Source organism: Falco cherrug, chromosome 5 (assembly GCF_023634085.1).
Source record: "Falco cherrug isolate bFalChe1 chromosome 5, bFalChe1.pri, whole genome shotgun sequence".
In the NCBI taxonomy this organism is placed as follows: domain Eukaryota; kingdom Metazoa; phylum Chordata; class Aves; order Falconiformes; family Falconidae; genus Falco; species Falco cherrug.
In genome coordinates, this window is record NC_073701.1 from 3,986,911 (window position 1) to 4,008,255 (window position 21,345).

A 21,345-nucleotide genomic window follows, 5' to 3' on the forward strand; every position below is an offset into this window, starting at 1 on the left:
GCACCACTTAAAAGTACCCTGAGAACCGGGCGGCTGCGATACATGGGACAGAGCTGGCCTCACCAACCCTCTCCACTGTTCTGTTTCAAACCAATGCTCTGGAAAGGGGTCTGGTAAAGTCTCTGTGGCTTATCAGGGTGGTTGGGCTTGTTTCTGATACAGGATTCTCCCTCCTCATTCCCTGCCAACAGCTCAGGGTCTGTGCCTTCACTTTCCTTCCTTCAGCCTCAGCAGCATCTTCAGATAATTGTCATGTCTACGAACTGGACCGCAGCTGCCACACTCCGAACAGACCCGCGTGTGCCTCGGCTTTGCTCATCCCTCCCCCTGTAGCCACAGCAACGACCAGTGACAGCCCAGCTGGACCAGCAGACCGTGCCCATAGCCCTGTGTGCAACTCTGTGATACACACCTTGTACCAGGAAATCTGCCAAAACCTTCTATTATTCTGGATCAGCTGGGAAAAAACCCTCAAACCAAGCTGTGAAATTTTTCAAAAAATACATTGTTCTTAACCTCAGTGCAGGTGTGTTTAAGGCCCGAGGCCCCTGCTCCAAGAGAAAGCTGCTCTTTGTGTAAAACATGCCCAGGAGATCTTGGCTGATGGAGCCGTGCAGCAGGGCACAGTGAGGCAGGAGACAGGTCTGTGCTAATTCAACAGGGGTGAAATTCCTTCTCAGCGGCAAATCTGAACACCAGTTCAAGCCTGGATACGTGCAGAAGAATCTTACAGCTCCTGTGCATTTTGACTTACAGAAGTAACTGTGTTATTTGTAAAAGTTAGTCTAACAACCTGACAACTTTGGATATTTTAAGGTTTACATACCCTCCACTCTAGCATACTACTTATTAATGGTTATGCTCTACAGAATTCAATGAAATGCTATGGAGACTTGGGTGCCTCATCTTTTCCTTTCTCATTCTCACACGGAAACAGCATGAGCCCAGAACAATTGCGGAGTGACCATTTATTCCCATCGATTCTGGATAATGCTTTTTCAGGAATATTTTGCGTTTATCTGCCTGGGTCCTTGTGGCCAATCTATGGTGTGTTGTAGTTTTATCACTGAATTCATCAAAGAGCTGTGTGAACGTTTGGGTCCTTGGTCTCCTCATATTTGCAAGGAAACTGTAATACGAACCAACCTAAGGAAGCCAGTACTGAGGAGCAAGGAGCAGCTCAGGCAGAATGGGAAAGATGAGACCGTCCTTGTTACATTTTGCGGAATGCCCCTAGTGCGCTAGCTGACCCTTGCATGGGGCTTTATTACATGAAACACCGGATTACACGTGTGAGAAGCCCAGGAAAGTAGAGGCACCCATGTTCAAAAAGACCCTTCCTCTCTGATTAAATGTGTAACTGCTGCAGGGACTTTGACAGAACAGTCAACCTGAATCACGCACCACCACGTCTTTCCCCACCAGACAGTACCCCAGCAAACACTAATGGTGTAAAACTTCTTACACTCTCAGCCAGCAGCACACTTGATTTTGCCTGTCTTTACCTCTGTTCCTGTTTTCTTCTAACTCTCATTTCCTTTCTGGTATTTCAGGTTAATGCCCTTTTCATCTGCTTCTCACTTCTGCCATGCTTCACGTCTGTTTTCTGCTGTCCTTTAGAAGACCTAAACCCTTTTGCTTTGCCACTCACTTTCCCTCCCTCCTGTTTCAGATCCCTTTCCAATCTTACTGATTTAACTCCTTTCTTTTTAATTTTATCAAACATCCCCTCTACCCTTTCACTCCAGGGTATTGCCCCACAATCTGTGGGACATAAATAGGTGTGACCCTGAACAGTTCTGTAAATTTACCCTGGATAACAAGTGTTATTTAACTCAAGAGTCAAAGCCTTACCTTGACAAAGCAAAGACGTGACTTTGGTCTTGTGTATGCATATGTGGTGAAAATTTATGAAATTGATTACTGCTTATGGAAAAGTCTTTGTCTTTAATTAGGGATTGCATAACTTGGACAGGGAGCTCAAGAACAACTTTAATAAGCAGGTGGTGTTTGTCCTGAGCCCCCTGAACAAGCAACGTATGAGCAGGACCATCCAGACAATAAATATTGTGCCGGTAACCCCACACTTGGGCATCTGGCCAACGTCCCTGGCGTGTGTGAACCTTACCAATCATGAGATAGCGCACGTCTGCACTTCGCCTAAACTTAAAAGTTTACTTACACTAGGTGTGTAAACTAGTTTTGTTTGTCATCGAGTATAAAGGCAGGCAAGCACTGGGACTGGGCCAGAAGCCTCACCTACAGGTGGGTGCACCGTGTAGGAATTTTCCCAGTTACTGAGAGACTCCTGGTACCAGCTGCAACGGGTCTTCCCAGCCGAAGCGTGGGCCTGGATGATATTTAAGTGGTGATTGGTGATGTATCTTTTTCTTAGTTTCTGTAATGTTTGCAGTAATAATTTGATGCTTCACTCCTATTGCTCTTTTATCATATTGTGCATAATAACAAGCACTGTTTCCTTTTATGATATTGCATGCTATTTTCCTTTATTATATTGTAATATAATAAACAGCATTTTTTATTATATTTGATTTGGAATTCATTTTTACTTAGCATCCAGTCACTCAGCAAAACAGCATATCCAGATGGGGCTGGGTACCACTAACAGCATAGCTGCAACAACATGAAATCCAGCGCGAACCAATTGCTTGAATGTCCATCAGTTGCTGGAATAACTTTTGAAGCCCAGTCTAAACTCCTCGCTACTGACACCACACTGTTATCGGCACCTGACCCACATTAAAATGAGCTCTGCTTTGCTGACTTGCACAACGGTGACAGTACGCAATTACCTCCAGAGCATATTTCCATAGATGTTATTGTGTGCCGCAGAATGTTTACTTAGTGTGTACTAGGACTGGGCTCCTCGTTTTGAAAGAGGGTGTAGCTGAGTAAGGCAGTAAAAACAGGAGCACAGAACTCTGGATTTAACACAGCTGTATTAACACTTGCAGAAAATACTAGTGTCATGGGGATCGTGAGTCACTGATGTCTAAACACCTGAGGCGGACCTCCATGTGGCCACACAGGCAGCAGTTGGATTTTGTGTGCAAAACACCACCTGGGAAGTCAAATCTCCCTTCTGACGGTTCCTCTGTATCACAGCTGCATGCAGGAAAGGGTCACTGCTGTTGCTCACCTCCTGAGGCCACACTGCATCAGGCAAACAGCTTTCATCCAAAAGATTTCTCAGGTAAAAGGGCTGTGGTTAAACTGTGAGACTGAAGAACAGAGATGAAGAGAAAGGCTGCTTTCACACTTGCTGCAGGGGAAGGCGTTCAATGTGGACTTTGTATCCACGTCCAAGAAAGCAGTGCTTCCAAACAGCTTCTGCAAGTCATGTTATGGAACAATTTTAGTTCAGATCACCAAAGTCCATGTGAATAGGAAACTAACCCACAGGGCTTTAAAACCTACTCCTGCTCAGCAAATAGTAACACTAACAGAAACAGACCTAAATGACCCATGTTCTGATTGCTCAGAAATTTTGCTATTTCTGTGGTGCTGCATTGAGGCAAAACTACATGCAGGATCACTTCATTGGTAATTTTTTAGTAGCACTAAGAACCTGCTGGTATGGATTTGATTTCTGAGGGAAACCGTTTATGCTGTGCTAAGGACACTGATGAAGCATCAGGTTTTCTGTCTGCAATCACACCCTCTTCCCAGACAGGGAAAAAAAAAAGTCTGTTCCTCACCTCAGCGTGCCATCTGTGCGTCCTCCAAACTCGAGATGTAGAATTCCACTGAAATACCTGCTACCAAGTTTACAGGTAATTATTTATTGGATGGCATTACTTCCATTCAAAGATTTCAAAAATACCATTTTACACTTTGAAAACCTTGAGTCACCGGGACAGTTGGGAAAACCTAGCTTCTACTACATTTGCATGTGGCGTGTGGCCCGATGATGCATGGCTCATATTCTGGGTAGCTTACGTTCAGTCCTTGCCATGTTCTACAGGTGAGATCAAAATCAACAGTGAAAGACCAGGATAACCTGAATTACTGAGGTAGGGGGAAATGTAAGGTTTTGTGTAATAAAAGATTAAAGACAGATCACTGAAGGAGACCTCAAACTCAGGACCCTTCTCAATACCAATACCGACTCCGTTCCCATGGGAGAGGGTTTTAGTTTTTGGAACAAACATAACATCTAGTCCAGAGGGAAGAAGCCTGTTTAAAGTAAGTTTGACAAATGTTAAACTTGCCAGATAAGAACACTTGTGGAAGAAAACACAGAGAAGAACTTGTATAAAAGCGTAGCCATAGAAGTGCTTATATCAGATTACCACAGCATTCCATGGGCTATAAATTGAATTAATTGCTGTTCTCAGCGTATTTATTTCCCACATCTCTCATGATGCCTTCACTGCAATAGCCCGTTTCCCACGCATCCTTTATACCTCTTTATGCAACACAGTATCCCTGACACCTCCAAGTCCACACAGCACTTGCAGATGCTCTGCACACCCCAATTTGCTTCTAGCATCTTCACACATACCTTTGGCCATCTCCTCTCCCCTTCCCTATCCTGCGAGACCCTCACCATAGTAGTTTTAGGTCTCATCGTTTGCTTACCTATCTTTGTTGGTCTGCAGACGAGTGAAAATGTGATTTGCTGTGTGTGATGGGATTTCAGATACACGCTGCTTAAATCGGTCATATGCATGTGGACTGACAAGCTGGATAATGCCAATACACTCTCCCTGGGTTGAATAATGACTAATGCTCTCTGTCACTCAGCAGAGTGTCTTCTTTATCTGTAACTGACTCTGACAGCATTATCAGAAAGTTACTATCATTGAGACCGATGCTGCTTTGGCAGATTTGGTTACAATCAGCAAGCAGCATCTGGATTTTACAATTACATAAGATTATAAAACCCAACTAAAACCATTAATAGGTGTGACTTATACCATTAGAAGAGGCACTACTCATACAGCTTTTACTGGACAACTGCTCATGTATCTTTTAATTTTGGATTATCAACATCCTTTACTATTTACAAACAGAAGGAATTTAACACTAGCCTTTCTCTCTCAGATCTGACAGTTTCAGTGGAGTTTATTTTGACTTGTAAAAGCATTTGCAACATTTTGCTTCATGCAATTTCCTACAATTTAAACATAAGTTTTCTCCTCTCTGGTTCTTTTAACGGAAGTAATTTCTCACCACAAAGGAAGATGAATTTTGTCTTTTTCTTAAAGGGCTTTCTTAGCGTTGACAGCCGATTTCTCTTGGGTGCAACTTCAAGGTCTGGGTGGTATATTCCAGCTCCTGGCAGGCACGTATGAAGGCTTACCCTAGAGCCAAGCGGACTCAGCAGGGCAGCACCGTGGTCACCCCTACTGCTCCCCTTTTCCTTTTCTTGATGTTGCCAGTGAAATAGGTTTGATATTTTGACGAAATAATTTAAAATAAATTGTTCCTTTTTGGCAGGTGGGGCCAGTTAGGCTGGAAAATTGTGCACAGAGGAACAAATGTTTTCATTATAACAACACAAACTTTGGTTAATCCATATGGTGATCTAATTTGTACCGCAGGTGAAAATACCTTTGATGTTGAGGCTTTTTCAAGTATGAAGATAAACAGATAAAACCTCTCAGCCACCTGCATGCGGGCACGTACGCTAGAAGGGGTTTTGCTTGCACCGTTCGGGGCCGACCCAGAAAGCCCTCTGATGATGAAGGAAGGGGAACACCTTCCTGAGCAAGGAGGTTCTGGAAGCAGGCATCTTACCTCCCGTTTTTTGAGATTCGAAGAACTCCTGCCCAGCCCCATCTGATGTAGCTGTAAAGAAGCGCTACACGCGGTGCGTTCTGAGGCGCGGCAGCAGCGCGCAGGCCGGCACGGCCCCCGGCCTCCAGCACGGCCGGGCCCGGCACAGCTCGGGCCCCCAGCCCAGCGCCCCCGGCCGTGCTGGCACAGCCACGCCACCCGAGCGGGCTCCGAAATCCTACAGCAAACGCGCGGGCAGGGCCCGCTGCCTCAGCCCCGCCGCCGAGCTGCCACGGCGGGCGGGGGGGACCGGCCGCCACCGCGGGGTCGCTCTATCCCCCCGCCGGGAGGGGATCTCTGTGGCGGGCGGCGGCCGCTCTGTCCCCGCCGCTCTATGGTTGGCGGTGGGCTGGCATCGGCGGCGGTGCGGAGCGCTACCGGCAGGTCAGCGCCGGCCGCGGCCCATCACCGCCGTTCCCTTCGGAAAGCGAAGACCCCCCGCCCCGCCCCCACCCCGCCCCGCGCCGTGTCCCCCGCCCTGGGCCTCCGGCAGCGGCGGGGCGGGGCGGGGCGGGGGCGCGCGGCAGGGCGCCTGCGCGCGTGGCGGCGTGGCCCTGGGGCGCCGGGAGGGCTGTGGCGGCCGCGCGGGGGGCGCGGGCTGGGGGCTCGTAAGTACGAGCGGCGGTGAAATAAGCGCCGTGAGGGGGTGCCCGGGGGTGCCCCGGCCCGTGAGGGGGTGCCCGGCCCGTGAGGGGGAGCCCCGGCCCGTGAGGGGGAGCCCGGCCGGCCTGCTCCCCCCTTCACCGCGGTCGGTCGGTGGGTGGGTGGGTGGGTGGGCGGGCTGCTGAGGAAGCGGGGCGTTGGGACTGGATAAAATTGTGAAGGGACGGGTTAAAAAAAAAAAAAAAGGTGGAAAATGAGTGGGGGGCATAACTGATATCCGGACGGTGTTTGGGTTTGAGATCCCTTAGCGAAGGGGGTTTGGCCGCCCTTATCCTGTGCGCGGGTGGTGCGGGGGGCACTGGCTCCCTCGCCCTGCTGCAGGGACCCCGCTGCGGCCGCCCCTGTCAGCATCAAAGGCAGGTCTCGGGGATGCGATCCTGCCGAAAAGTCTGCCCGTACGTAATTTCATCGTACAGTCGGAAGCAGTTACCTGTCTAAAAATTAAATACGAGGTGGAAGCACTTACTGTATTGGGATTGGAGATCATAAGTCCGGAGGATGGATGTAGTGTACCGGTGTTTTCATTTCAACTCAGGCTTTTGAATGGCTTTGTAGTAAAGTAAATTCAGTACTTGGTATTGTTTTCTCCATTTCGCTCATGGAGAAGCTGGAGCACAGGCACGTGTGCAACTGGGCTAGCTGTTTTTTGCTTCAGAGGCAGAGGTTTTTGTAGTGTGTTAAATGGGACATTGAAATATTGTAAAACAGTGAGAGAGAGCTTCCATTGTTTTCTCTCTTCATAGTTTTTAACATATTTAGGGGGTTTATAAGTATTGTGTTTCTGTGTTGGTTTTTTTTCTTCCTCTGTTGGAGTTGCTTTGGCATACCTCCAGCTAATATGCCTTGCAGCTATCAGTGTGTTATCTCGATGTATTTATTTTTATAGCATACATGCAGTGCTGCTGCTGCAAGCAGCAGCTGGGTAACATTTGTCAGGCAGCGAACTGTGAGATAAAGTTATCATGTGCTGTAACTCAGATAATCCTTTTAAACTGTTAGGATAATGCTACTAAATGTATGCAGTTCTAAGTAATAGCAAAATTTTTGGATCTCTTGCTGGTGGGGCATCTGCAGCACTAATCTTGTGTGCCCCTCAGTCTTCAGTCTTGTAGTTGACTTCTGAACTCTTGCAGCTAATTTTATTTATCAGTGAGTTGGGGAGTGGCAATACCTGCACAGTAAAGAGAAGTGAAGGGTTGGAAAGGAGCCTGTTTCCCCTACTCTGCTTCTGACTTAAGTATCATACCCCTCCACCTTCTCTCTTGCTCCCCAAAAGAGCTAAAGCCCTGCTGCTGCTTGAGGGAGGAGGGTTGTAGAGGGACAGGAGCTCTTTAACCCTGAGGGAGTAGGAGAGGAGGAGTCCACATCACATCTCACTTCTAGTTAGTTCTTCAGACTCCCCAGCAAGTTCTGGTGAGATGGGAAGGAAAGAGATTAGTAACTCAGTGTGAGAGTGAGTGGTACACTATCTCCCATTGCTTAAAATTTTACTGAGCTGCTTGTCCAAAAGGTTTTAATAGTATCCCAATTCTCAGGGATATGTTTTTAGAATTACTTCCACAAGTATTTGATTAAAATTGTTTGCTGCTATCTTGAACTAGAATTGTTGGAACAGTTTTGAATTCTGTCAGATCCTGTTCTAGGCCGTAACACTTTCAAAGGATGTGAGATAGAGCTCTTAAATTGTGTACTTGAAACTTTTCTCCTGAATAAAAATCTATCTGCAGATTGGTGGAAATTCAGCATAGATGTAAATTGTGTTCTAACACGGAAAAGGTCCTGTGCATTTAATAGCTTAACAAAAGTTGTGCTGTCTACATGGTTTCTTGATAGACATCTGCATTAGGCACTGGCAATTTGTAATCCTTATTGAGATAAGACTGCAAAAATAATAATAAAAAACCCCAACAGTAAAATCTGTTCATGCCTAAGGAAGCTTCACCTGGAACGTCTTTGGTACGCTTCCTATGTTGAAGTACTACTGCATGAGTGAAAATGAGAAACAATTAACGGGATTCTGTTCTTAGTTATGCTTTCATAATACATCTACAATTAGTTTGGTTTTTTTACAACTTTGTTCATAGATACTTGTAAACTGAAAAGTAGAAATGTGTTAAGTAGCCACAGGTCTATACTTACTACTTCAACTTCTGTCCTGTATGGCTTTAGCTATGTGGCTGACACTTTGGTTTAAAAAATGTACTGTGAAGTACTTAAAGCTGAAATAAGAATGTGCATTGCTTTAATATAGTGTTTTTCTCAGATGTTATTTTTTGTGCAGGAGAGAGGCGAGTGAGGAATTTTGGCTAGAAATGGCGTTTTATTTTTTTTTGTTGTTTTGTAAAGTGGCAAGGTGTCTGACATCTGACATCCATACTGACTGATGCCACTGCAGCAAGGCGGCAGCTGCCAGGAAAAGATAGGGCATTGCTGAGCTGAATCATGACCTTGGCTTCCCATTGTACATGAGATTCCTGTGTTCACAGAAATCTGGTTCACCATGTGCTTTTTCAGGATATTCCACTGACCTTGGAGGGGAAGGTATTTTTAAAATGTGCTGTATTTCTTTAAAAGATATTTCTGTGGTTAGCAGTTAGGTGCTTACAGGCTCTGCCAATACTCTTTGCTGTATGCCTTGCTCCATCTCTTTGTGCTCAGTCTTAACAGTGCTGTGTCAGTGAGGTCAGTGGCTCAGCTGTAGCAATGTAACAGGAAAGGCTGTTCATAAACGTGTTTCTTGGCCTGGAGACATTAGATTGCATTTCCTAGTGTAAAATCAGTTCGTTACATCTTGGGGAAGTGCAAACTGTACCTGGAGTATTGGAGTAGCACCTGCTCAATTGGCCTGTGCTTGTTAATGATGAAGTTGGATCATTTGAAGCAAAGTCTCTGTGCTTGCTTAGTAAAGAAGGCATAGGCTTTTCCTTTGGTAATCTCAGAAATCTTAATGTGATGTTTTAGGTGCTGAGTATTTGCCAAGAGCTGGGCCTCTGTTTTATAAGTGACTACATAAAAATGTCTGCAACTTGCTCACCAAGTTGCCTGGGAATGTTAAAAGTAGCTGTACATCCACTATATAATATTTGAGATCAGTGTAAAGCACTGAAACAGAATAATGCTAAAGCCAAGATTTCTCTAGAGCCCTGTATTAAGTGAAAATGTCAACTGAAATTTCTTCTGCATTGCTGAAACTGTGAGTTGGTCTACCAACTCAAGGTAGATTTGCTTAGCTGTGGTGGAATAGTTATGCCACACATGCCAGTGATGGTCTAGATGAACAGTCAAAAAGTGTCAGTTGGTTAATCTGAGGTGGTAGAAGTGTGTAGTAACTATTCTGGGAATCAGTAGAGGACATTGAAGCTCACAGGTGTAGCTCACAGGTGTGTGCTGTGGCTTGAGGTACAAGGTGCAGAGGGCTCTGTACTCACAGTCAGAAAATGGCATACATTCTGAGTAAATAGGTATGAGTGATCATTAAGAAGCCATGCATCTCAAGCAACGTGCTGGGTCTTTTAATCACTTTTAAGTCAGTATTTCGCTTCAGCTAATGAAAAGCTGTATTGGGTGTAGGTGGCAAGGTGTTGGCAGCAGGGGTAGTGGTGCAGGGGTGACCTCTCTTGGAGGAGGCCAGGGGCTGTACCTGTGCTAATACACAGTTCCAGCCAGCCCCAAAACAGACCCACCACAGGCCAAGGCTGAGCCCACCAGCAAAGCTGGGGAAAATGCATTTAATAAAGTGTGAAATGCTGTGCAGCAGCTGTGAGATGTGAGGAGAGGGAGAAAAGAAAGAACCACAAAAGTGAGGAACAGCTCTGTGAACACCAAGGTTGGAGAAGGAGGAGGCACTCTGGGGGCTGGGTAGGTACCCACCCTGCAGCCTGTGGAGGGGACTGTGCTGAAGTAGATGCCCACCCTGCAGTCCGTGGGACACTGTGCTGCAGCCGGTGCATGTGCCCTGAAGAAGGCTGCGGCCCGTGGAGAGCTTGTGCTGGAGCAGGCTCCTGGTGGGGACTGCAGCCTGTGGAGAGGAGCCCACGCAGGAGCAGATTTTCTGGCATGAACTCTGACCCGTGGAAGGCGCCCATGCTGGAGCAGCTGATGAAGGACTGTACTGCCTGGGAAGGACCCATGCCGAAGCAGGGGATCAGTGTGAGGAGGAAGGAGTGTCAGAGAGGAGCTGTTAGGGACTGACCCTATTCCCCATCTTCCTGCACTGTTGTGGGATGGGGAGTAGAGAAGGTGGGAATGAAGGAGTGAATTTGAGCCTGGGAAGAAGGGAGCAGAGCGAAAGTGTTGTCATTTTTGTCTCACAATCCTACTGTATTTTTAATTGGCGATAAATTAATTTTCCCCAAGTTGAGTCTGTCTTGCATAGGCATTTGCATTGTAATTGGTAACTGATCTCCCTGTCTTTATCTCAGCCCTCGAGCTTTTTCATCTTACTGTCTCCCTCTATCCTGTTGGGGAAGGGGGAAGTGAGAGAATGGCTGGGTGAGTGTCCAGCAGCCAGAAAATCAGTGGCACACGTTCAAAGGGTAATGGAGTTCGCTCATACCAACACTCGGGGGCTGTTTTTTGTCCAGCGTGTTCCCTGTGGAGCGAGCTGTTCAGCTCTTTTGTCATAAACCGAAGCAAATTGGAACTGAGGTGCTCATATTTTCTTCTCCATCCTGCATGCTGGAGCTACGGATGTATGGAGAGTTCTCTTTCAGTGCTTTTCTGCTATGATACTCCTTTTGTATGAAATGGATCTATTGTATTTGCCTGCCAGGCCTTTCCTCGCTTACGTTTGTTGCAATTGCTTCTTCCGTGATGCCCACGCACATGGAGATAATAAGTTATGTAAGCTAAATATCTAGGTTATTGTCCTGGTTTCAGCTGGGATAGAGTTAATTTTCTTCCTAGTAGCTGGTATAGTGTTGTGTTTTGTATTTAGTGTGAGAATAATCCAGATAGCAACAACTAAAAACCATCAGTGTGTTAAGTATGTTTATGCTAAGGTAAGGACTTTCAGCGTCTCGTGAGCTGCCAGTGAGAAGGCTGGAGGGGCACAAGGAGTTGGGAGGGGGTACAGCCAGGACAGCTGACCCAAAGGGGTATTCCATACCGTGGGACATCATGCTAGGTATGCAAACCTGGAGGATAGCTGGCTGGGCACTGCTGCTGGGGAGGTGGCTGGGCATCAGTCGGTGAGTGGTGAGAAATCACTTGTTTAGTATGTTCTAATTCTTTTATTATTGTTAGCAGTAGTATTTTCTTCCTTTTTCTGGCCCATTAAGCTGTCTTAATCTTAAGCTGTGATTTTTTTTTCACTTTTACACTTCCATTTCTTTCTTCTGTTGCACTGCGGGGGCGGAGTGAGCAAGTGGTTGTCTGGTGCTTAGTTGCTGGCTGGGGTTAAACCACAACAGTTATTTCCTGATATGTTATGTATTCTTTATCTTTTTTTAGTTTGTAATTCAGAGAGTTGGAGCTGTTAGTACTTTTCTTTTACATTGAGTATCAAACGGTTATCAAGTAATAAATAGCAAGAAAAGAGCGTGGAGCCAGCCATCTGTTAGTATTCTCCACACAACTGGAATGCTTTAGCTGGCAGTGGCTGTTATTCTAATCGGGCTCCACAAATGTACCTTGGTCTTTTTCTTTTTAACTCATATGTTTCACTTTAAAATTGTCTGGTTTGAGCAGTTTGTAGAGTGTTACCAGTTATTGCCTGGAAATGTGTATCATCATCCTCCTAAAATAACCGTTTCTATTTCACTGAAAGCTTCTCTGCATGTAGCTGTATCAGGTGTTCTGACCTTCGTCAGTGGGAAGGGTAGACCGAGGATCACAGAAGGCTGCTAGAAATGCTGCTTGCCTCCTGATCCAGCTAACCCTGTGTTTGCATGAGAGCTGATGCTGCAGAGAAAGTGTAGTTTGGGGACTGGAGTGGAAAGTGACACAGTGACAACTGAGATCCAGGCTGGTCTGGCTGATGTGGCTGAGCAGTTGAAACATGCAGTAGTCCCAAACTTTTTTCCTTTGAAGTATCTGCTTGCTTGGAATTTAATACCGCACAAAGTTCAAAGAGGTGTGAGTTACAGGAGATGAACACGTGTCATGAGGCTGTACCAATCCTTTCCCCACCTCTAACACAGTCAGTCTTAGCCGTGTATCCTGTGTGTACTCGGGTCTCCTCCTGTCTGTATGTTGACTGGAAGCATGAGAAAATCCCACCTCACCCCTGACACGGGTGTGCTTAAAAATACCTCAAATGTAGGTGGGACTCCACTGAAGGAAGTGTGTTTGTCAGCTTAATATATAGCAGCTAGGGAGGAGGCTCAGGTGGGTTGGCAAGAAAACTCTTCCTGGGAGCAGTGTGCCAGACCAGAGCTCAGCCAGCACGGCTAACGTGGTGGTGCTGCTGCCCTGGTAGCCTGGGAGGACCCCAGATGGGCAAGATGGCAGAGAGACACCTTCGTTGTTTCAATCCTGCTGATTCTGTGAGATTGCTAGAAGAGCATTGTGGGGCAGAGTGGTAGAAGAAGCACCACTGAGGGACAACCTTGTAGTACTAAGTTACCTTTGGTGAAAAGACTGGTCGGTAAGCCAGGCTGGTTGAAACACCCTTGCATAAAGTCCACGCTTCTGTCTGTGGTGGCACTGTCAGCAGCAGGTATGCCGGCTGATAACGGAGAGGAGCGCAGTGGTAGCACCTCGACTTCTCCACAGGTATGGACAAGAGGGTGAACAGCTTGATCTACGCAGAAGAACGGTGTCTCTAACATTAAAAATCTCCAACTGGAGCAGATGCCAAAAGGGCTCTCTAATAGAAGTTGTGGTTTGCTTTTAGCAGCAAAGGCTTGTGCCTTTTGTTTCTAATCGGATGGTTTATTCCAGTAATCATGTATGCAGGATTTCAGCTGGCACAGTGCTCTGTCAAAATGTGCCTGAGTGCCCCTGTGTTGGTTTCGCTGTGCGGGGAGGAAAGGAGAGAGGCTGTCTGCCGGCCTGGCTGCGAGGTGAGCCCAGGGAGGGATGTGTGGGATAGCACTAAGGGAGCCCCTCAGTGCTGGGGAAAAGCGGGACATGGTGGTTTTTTTCTTTCGTTCTTTTATTTATTTATTTATTTATTTATTTATTTTACATATCATCCTGCAAGTTTTCAGCGCTTTCCTGTAGCACGTGAGAGGTAACAGAGATCTCTTTATGGTGTGGGGTTTCCTGGATGAAAAGTGTCTGCCGCTTGCGTGGCGCTCTGCATACTTGGAGTGACTGCTCTGCAGGAAGGAGGGATGTGGCAGCAGCAGTGAGTGGTTTAATGTGCTTGCTTCATTTGGCTTGAAATCCGGAGAAGTGGAAAGCGTGTTTGTCTGAGGATTGGGTTTCTTTTGTTTTGTTTGTTGGGTTTTTTTAATAGCCGGTGACTTCACTATTTCTCAGCGCAGTTGGTGGTTTGTTTTTTTTTTAATAGGAAGAGGTGATAGGATTATAGAAGTGTTGTGTAAAAGAGGTGTTTAAAAACTGTTAGCTTAATGCCCCGCTAAAAAACTAATCTGTTTAAAAGAAGGAAATGCCTGTGAAAAAAGCAGGTTTAGCTTGTAAAATTTGAGGACTTGAACTGTCTTGCGTAGAGAAGCTGATGCTGTACAGTGATCTTTCTATCTTGTATGTTGTCAAGAATTTAATTCTTTCATGGATGATTTAATGAGGAAGACTGCTATACTTCTTGATACTCCCAGAGCTAGCCCATTGCTGCTTTTGATTTTGGCCTAGATAAAATACTCAATAATAGTCTGCATAGTACAGAGCTGATAAAAGCAGTCCCAAGGAACATTTTCATGCTTCATTTCCTGCTTGAATTTAGGAGGATTTTCAAAGTTAGGTGGAAGTGAATCCTTTTTGCTGCTAAACCTGTTCTGCTGTCTGTGGAATTTGTGTGTGAGCTTGAGGAAGTTGCAGGGGCTTCTGGAAAATTCTGCATGATAGGAGACCTGTCTTTACTGTGCAGTGCGAAACAGGTAGAGTCAGATAATTAGTTTGTGTAAATTAAAAATTAATTTTCCATGCATCAGATGGAAGTATCTCTCTGGAGCTGTCCTGCAGATGTTCCATTCAGTGTGAATTGTTAATAGATACAAACACATGAAAATAAAATTTGGGCAACGTGTTCTTACTGATCATTTATACTGTTGAATGCAACTTTTTTTGATAAGTAGTCATGTGAGTCTAGGCTTCAGCGTAGTTGTCATTACAACTTTTATCTAAAAATGTATCGGGGGAAAAGTAAATCTTTGGAAAATAATGAGTTTTTATCAACTCCAATTACATACCAAATCTTGTTTATAAGGTTACTTTCCTTCACTAATATCTAGATCAGGGCTACCAGCAACCAGTCTTCCTGCTGGTACTGTTTTCATCTATCTAGGAATTTTGCTTAGATGAAAAAGAACAGCCTTTAGTCTAGAATTTCTGGGTATCTCTAAGCTTTATAATGCTAGTGGCTTCGATCGGGGTGCTAGGCAAGTGGGTAGATTGACCCCTGCAGCCCTTACGTGGGGAGCCAGCTTGTATGTATGTTGCTCGCTTGCTCTGCTTGCACAGCATGTCAGACTCCAGCGCGTGTGTATTTCTCTGTTGGCAAGACCCTGAATGAAAATCGCTGGGGGTTCTGGTCTTCCTAGTTTCCTTTGGAAGAAGTCCTGTCCATGCAGGAACCTTGCTTACTGTTTTGGGCTTCCTGGATGGAGAGGGGCAAGTCAGGGCTTTGTGTTCATGCCAACAGGTTCAAAAACCAGAACTGACCCCCCCGTTCATGGAGGGGTCATACAGCACTGCGATTCTGATCGGTTCTACAGGTGGCCTGTTCTAAACAGTGCTAAGGAACCTTGGAGCAAGCAAGTAGGATTTGGCATATGCTTCAAAAAAACATAGCAGGCTACAGAACTGGAGTTGGCAGACAAGCTGCAGAGGACAGGGACAGTTACTGGTATGGATACAATGCTGGGGAACACAGATCATGCAGTATTTATGTGCCTCAGTGTGATCACGGATCTATTTAAAATAAGTTTGCAGTGTCTGTCTAGATATGAGTATGTCTACCTATAAATGGAGACCTTTCTCATTTTTCATAGATTTCGGAGTTCTGATTGATGTCATATTTGGATAACTAATGCTTTTTTTTCTGTTTTTTTTTTTCCCCATGGATTTTGAAATGGGTACTGAGGTGTTTTTAACCTTGTGGCCTGAAGTGCTATGCCCTTTTAGTCAGCTGTAAATTTCTAAACTAGGTTTGGTTATGCTTCATTGATAATTTATTTCACAAAAAGAGTTGCACTTTATGTTCCTGGGAAAGTTTCTTTGTACCTTTTGGAGGCCAGATCTAGCTAGAGTCAGGTTTGAGAGCTATGAGAAGAGTTTAGTTGCACCACAGACATTTTCTCACCCATGTTGAAAGGTTAGTTGCCCTGAAGTATAGACAAAGGACAAACCACATTTCCAGTATTGTTTGTAACAACATTTTTTTAGTGTCAAATTTCTGATTGAATTATTGTTTGCACATGTTTTAATGTCTAACTGGGTGATCATTTTTCATCCCCCGACCAGTATATCAGCCATGATTTAGGGATATCCGAGATGACAAGAACAGCCTGTATAAGTACATAGGTAACAAAAGGAAGACAAGTGAAAATGTGGGGCTGTTGCCCAATGAGACGGGGAACTTGGTTACGCAGGACATGGAAAAGGCTGAGCTATTGAATGGCTGCTTTGCCTCAGTCTTTATTAAAGGGATTCAGGATTCCCAGGTCCCAGAAACTAGGGCAAAAGGCTGGAGTAAGAAAGATGTATCCTCGGTGGAAGAGGATTACTTAAGAGGTCAGGGAACCTGGACATACGTAGGTCCATGGGCCACGATGGGATGCACCCATGAGTACCGAGGGAGCTGGCTGATGTCACTGCGGGGCTGGTCTTGGTAATGTTTGATCAATCATGGCAACTGGGAGAAGCACCTGAAGACTTGGGGAAAGCAAATGTCACCAATATCCTCAGGAAGGGCAAGAAGTACAACCCAGGGAACTATAGGCCACCTTGATTCCTTGGAGGGTGGTGAACCTTCTAGTCCTGGAAGCCATTTCCAGGCACTTAAAGGACAAAAAAGTCATTGGGAGTAATCAGCATGGATTTGCCGGGGGGGAAGTCATGCTTGACCAACTTGATAAACTTCTCTTGCCTACCAGGCCAGTCATTCCATTGCAGGAGAACAGTGGATATTGTGTACCTGGACTTCAGGAAGGCCTTTGATGCTCTCTCCTGTAAGGTTCTCATAGACAAGATGTTGGTGTATGAGCTGGATAAGCAGATAGTGTGGTGGACTGAAAACTGACTGAAAGGCTGGGCCCAGAAGGTGGTCACCAGCAGCATGAAGTCTAGTTGGAGGCCAGTAACTAGTGGTGTACCCCAGGGGTCAGTGCAGGGCCCAGTCCTGTTTAACATCATCATTAATGATCTGGGTGATGGGGCAGAGTGTGCCCTCAGCAAGTCTGCAGACTGCACCGAATTGTGAGGAGTGGCAGGTATGCCAGAGGGTCGTGCTGCTTTCCAGAGGGAGGAACAACCCCAAGTACCATTACGTGCTGGGAACTTTTTTGCTGGGAACCAAATTTGCCAGAAAAGGACTTTGCGGTGGTGGCACCAAGCTGAATGTGAGTGAGCAGTGTGCCCTTGTGACAAAGAAGGCACATGGTAACCACCTGGGCTACGTTAGGCAAAGTATTGCCAGCAGGTCAAGGGAGGTGATCCTTCCCTTCTACTCAGCATTGGTGAGGCCACACCTGGAGTCCTGTGTCCATTTCTGGGCTTCTTAGTACAAGAGGGGTGGACATGCTGAAGAGAGCCCAAGAACGGGCCATGAAGATGATGAAGGGACTAGAGCATCTCTCCTGTGAGGAAGGGCTGAGAGACTGGGACTGTTCAGCCTGGAGCAGAGAAGGCTCAGGGAGGAACTTCCCAATGTGTATAAATACCTGAAGGGACAGTGCAAAGAGGAGGGAGCCAGGCTCTTCTCAGCAGCACCCGGTGACAGGACCAGAAGCAATGGGCACAAGCTGAAACGCAGGAGGTTCTGTCTGAATATCAGGAAACACTTTACTGTGAGGATCACTGAGCCCTGGCACAGGTTGCCCAGGGAGGCTGTAGAGTCTTCATCTTTGGAGATAACCGTGCCCAGATGGCTTTTGGATATGGGCAGCTGGCTTTAGGTGACCCTGCTTGAGCAGGAGGGTTGGACCAGGTGACCTAGAGGTCCCTTCTAACCTCAGCCATTCTGTGACTGTGATTTGTGTATCCTCAACCTGTACTTAACTGGTAAGGGTTTAATTTTCTCTAATTGGAATTATGAAGTGCAGAGCACCTGCTCCGCTGTTTCATGTGAATTGTAGAATGACTGTTGGGCTTTATTAAGCTCGGGGTAGATTCTGCATGACTGCTCTAGTCTGTATTTTATTAAGGATGTTCCATTAATAATGATTTCATGGATGCATGTACTCTGGCTTTTGTACTGCTTGTCCAAGTGTGGCTTTTTAACAGCAGTCCCTAGGCCTAACTTTTTTTATTTTTTCTTCTTTAACAAGGCCCAGATCCTGGCATTTTTGACGCTGGGTTAGCTGCCTGACGTAGCAGCCTAGATATTTCAAGCTTGCTGGTGAAAGATAAGTTTTCCAAATTAAGAGCCCTTAGCATGAAATAGTAAAGCAACACCCTCCAGAGGAATGACGATGATCAGGTTTTCCTTCTGTTTCTCTGACAGGCAAGTTTTTACTGAGGCTTAACCTTTTGCTTGTCTTTTTATTTCCAGTTACTGTCATAAGTTCATTCACAAGTTCTCCATCTGTGGTGGTAGTCATAATAGTGCCAGCTCTTCACTGGGTTTTAGTTTCCTTCAGGAGGGTACAGTATTTCATCATTTGTTAGTAGAATCAGATGTGCCTTTCTGTGCACACGCCATTCTGGTGTCTCAGACCACCCACCACCACCACCCCCCGCCCCCCCCCCCCCCATCACTTTTTAACCTTTGAAGTAATAATGTAAGGTCAACTTATGGGTAAATTGAGTAATGTATATTTTTCAATTTAAAATACCCAAAATATCTTCATGCTTTCCACATTTTGAAATACGTACTGTAGTCTCCAAAACATCAAAATACCGAACTGCAAGTTTTTGAAACATGAATTAGGCCCTTCTGCGTGTGTGTTGTGATGAGTTGAAAGTGACTAATTATTGTGATCATGCATGCATATTTATGCTGCTCTGAAGTGCTCAAGTGTATTTTAAGTAAGAGCAACATTCTGTTGCTGCCATGGGACTCAGTGGAGAGGTGGTTTTAGTTAACATGGGAAATAATTCATGCTGACAGTAGTATGGTCTGAGTATTTGTCAGAGGCAAGTACTGTGAGCTTTCAGTAACATCTGCTTATAAAGAAATCCTGCAAAGCTGACAAAAGAAACTGGCATGTGTGATATTTTACCTAATTGAATAGGAGGGGAAGAGGGTAGAAATAAGGTTGGTGCCGGAAGTTCAGGGTTTATGTTCATAATTTGACATCCTTGTACCCTGGCAATTTCTTATGAATTCCTTATGGGGGACAGCCCGTTTGCACTAGCCTGTGCATCAGAGGTAAGCAGCTGTCTTAACTTTTTTAAGAATGCAGTCCACTTCTGATAAAATGGGAGGCTATGAATTTAATAAATTGGTTTTTAGCAACTGTCTGTTGATAATCATTCTTTGCACATTAAGGTAAGATACTGAACTTTGCCCATTTCAGCCCAGGTTAATCTGGAACACATTTGGATTGGGTGGTGAAGGAAGTTCCCTCCTCATGCACCCACCTGGTGCAGTGGATACTGTTGGTTTATTGTGAAGAGGTTACCCCCCTCGGGGGAAGTGCTTCACCTGCTGAATGCTGTGTGGTAACTGAGAGGTTATGAAAGGCAGCAATTTAAATTATTCTTTAGAAACCTGCAAGTAGAGTTTAGATAAGGAAATTATAAGGTCTTTGATTTAGTAATTACAGGCTAATATTACCCATGGGGTGCACAGTGTTTACTGTTCTCAGATTGTTCATACAGTTTATTACTGATTTCCTGTATGCAACCGTTGCAAAGGCGGGGGATGGTGGATATTTTCTCTTGTATTTGAATCCTTATTGTTTTGGTGATGATATCCAGTGAGATAATAGGGTGAAGAATTTTGGACCATTACTTCCTCGGTTTCTGCAGTTGTGAATCAGTCCTAATCACGTGAGCTGAAGTTTGGACAAAGCTGCGGTTCAGAATCACTTCTGTCCTACAGGTGTCTTTCCTTGGTATGACCGCTAACTGGGAAGTCATGCTGGGCTGAAAGGCATGCACTGATGTTTCAGCTAGCAATAGTTAAAATCAAATGTTACCTTGTTTACTGCTCGTTAATTGAGCTAAAACCTGCAACTATTTAACTCAAAGCATATCAATGAGATAGTTCTGCTGTCACCTCGTAGGGCACCATGGCTGATTTTATATTGTTATGGCATGTCTGCCAGCAAGAGTCAGCAGAACATAAGAAGTAAAATTCACTGCTGAAACAAATCATATTCATTGAGAATTTCAGCATTTTTGTCTTCTCTTTTCATGTAGTTTTCCCATTTAGTTTCCTTCTACTTACTTTTATTTTCCTGTTGAGGTCTTTTCTTCCACACCTGTTGCAGAGGCTGATTGAATTGAGATTCTTAGAAACACGGGGAGATTTTAAACTGGATTTAATCCTTTTTCTGCTTGAGTCCACTTAAAATTTCTTCATTAATTTTTCTTAACTGTAAAACGGTGATTGCTCTCATCTGTTTCCCTGGGTGAACTGGAATGTCCTGTTTGCTAAAAAGTGAATCCACCTGTCTTTGTGCTTTTATTCTCTGTCCTTAATTTAGTTTTTTTTTCTTCCCTGTTTTCCTGGTGCTTTTTCATATCTCAGTCCCCTTGCCCCCATCTGCCCACATTCTCAGTAGTGTGTTTTGTATATTGTTTCAGTACTTCAAGCTATAACCTGCAGCTGTTATGAAGAAAAGCAGAATAAAGACTGTCAGAATAAATAGCATTGGTTACTGACAGCAACTGCAGGAGTACTTCAGTTTCTTTTAACCACTTTCTTTTTTCAGTATTTGGGGCTTATGAAGATTCTGATCTTGCAGGACTCCAGAGATGATGATTGACTGTAGTCAGTCTTAGTACAGAGGAGAGTAGAGTGAAGGTTCCATTTCAACCTCTGGTTTTAAAATCCACGGGATCATCACAGGTTTTGAAAGGTAATGAAGCTTTTGTAGAACTGAGCTGTCAGATCTCCCCCTTGAGGAGAAGCTGGAGATTCCCCCTCCATTGCTGCCATCTCCCTCGTCTCTCTGGGTTGATGAATTCTGTTCTGAATGCCACCAAGGCTGTGTGGGGATGGTTGCTTACAAAACCCAGAACCTGTAGGAAGGTTGCTAGGTCAAAAGAAGGTTTGTGTGCCCTTATTAAGGGGGGGCAAATCCTTGCTGTTCTTGCATTGATCTCCAGGCTTTGGGATATCTATGTGACTATATTAATCACTGTTAATGTCTCCATCTGGTTGCATTCCAGTCCAGATTAATTTGTAATACTCAAGATAAAGTTGTTGAGCACTGCAGAAAGATCAGATGCTTGAGAATTGTTTTCACAGTGACATTGGTACCCTCTCCAGCACTCGGTCAGCATGTGTCGTACCCTGTGCTGTAAGTAACAGGTTGTGTGACAGGTACCAGAAAGAGAATTGGGCTGCCAGGTGGGCTGGTGCAGACGGGCTCACAGGCACGCTGCCCAGGAGTAGCAGCATCTGGCATCTGTAGCAGATTGTCA

At 45.2% G+C, this 21,345-nt stretch overlaps 1 protein-coding gene and 1 long non-coding RNA gene across 3 annotated transcripts in view; one reads left to right on the forward strand and one right to left on the reverse strand.

Moving 5' to 3' along the window:
* Positions 1–2,941: 2,941 nt before the first annotated feature.
* LOC129736162 (uncharacterized) lies at positions 2,942–6,185 on the reverse strand. Of its 2 annotated transcripts, none has more exons than XR_008732422.1 (2): positions 5,764–6,185; positions 2,942–3,351 (listed from the first exon to the last, which is right to left on the reverse strand). It is a non-coding gene; the product is annotated as an uncharacterized LOC129736162 (long non-coding RNA). The 2 variants fall into 2 exon arrangements; XR_008732421.1 differs by lacking the exon at positions 5,764–6,185 and adding an exon at positions 3,720–5,757.
* Positions 6,186–6,271: 86 nt separating this feature from the next.
* The window catches only part of B4GALT4 (beta-1,4-galactosyltransferase 4), a 34,496-nt gene continuing 19,422 nt past the window's right edge, over positions 6,272–21,345 (forward strand). Inside the window, exon 1 of the mRNA XM_055711698.1 lies at positions 6,272–6,410. The gene's annotated coding sequence lies outside the window, so the exon portion shown is untranslated. The remainder of the gene's footprint in view (positions 6,411–21,345) is intronic.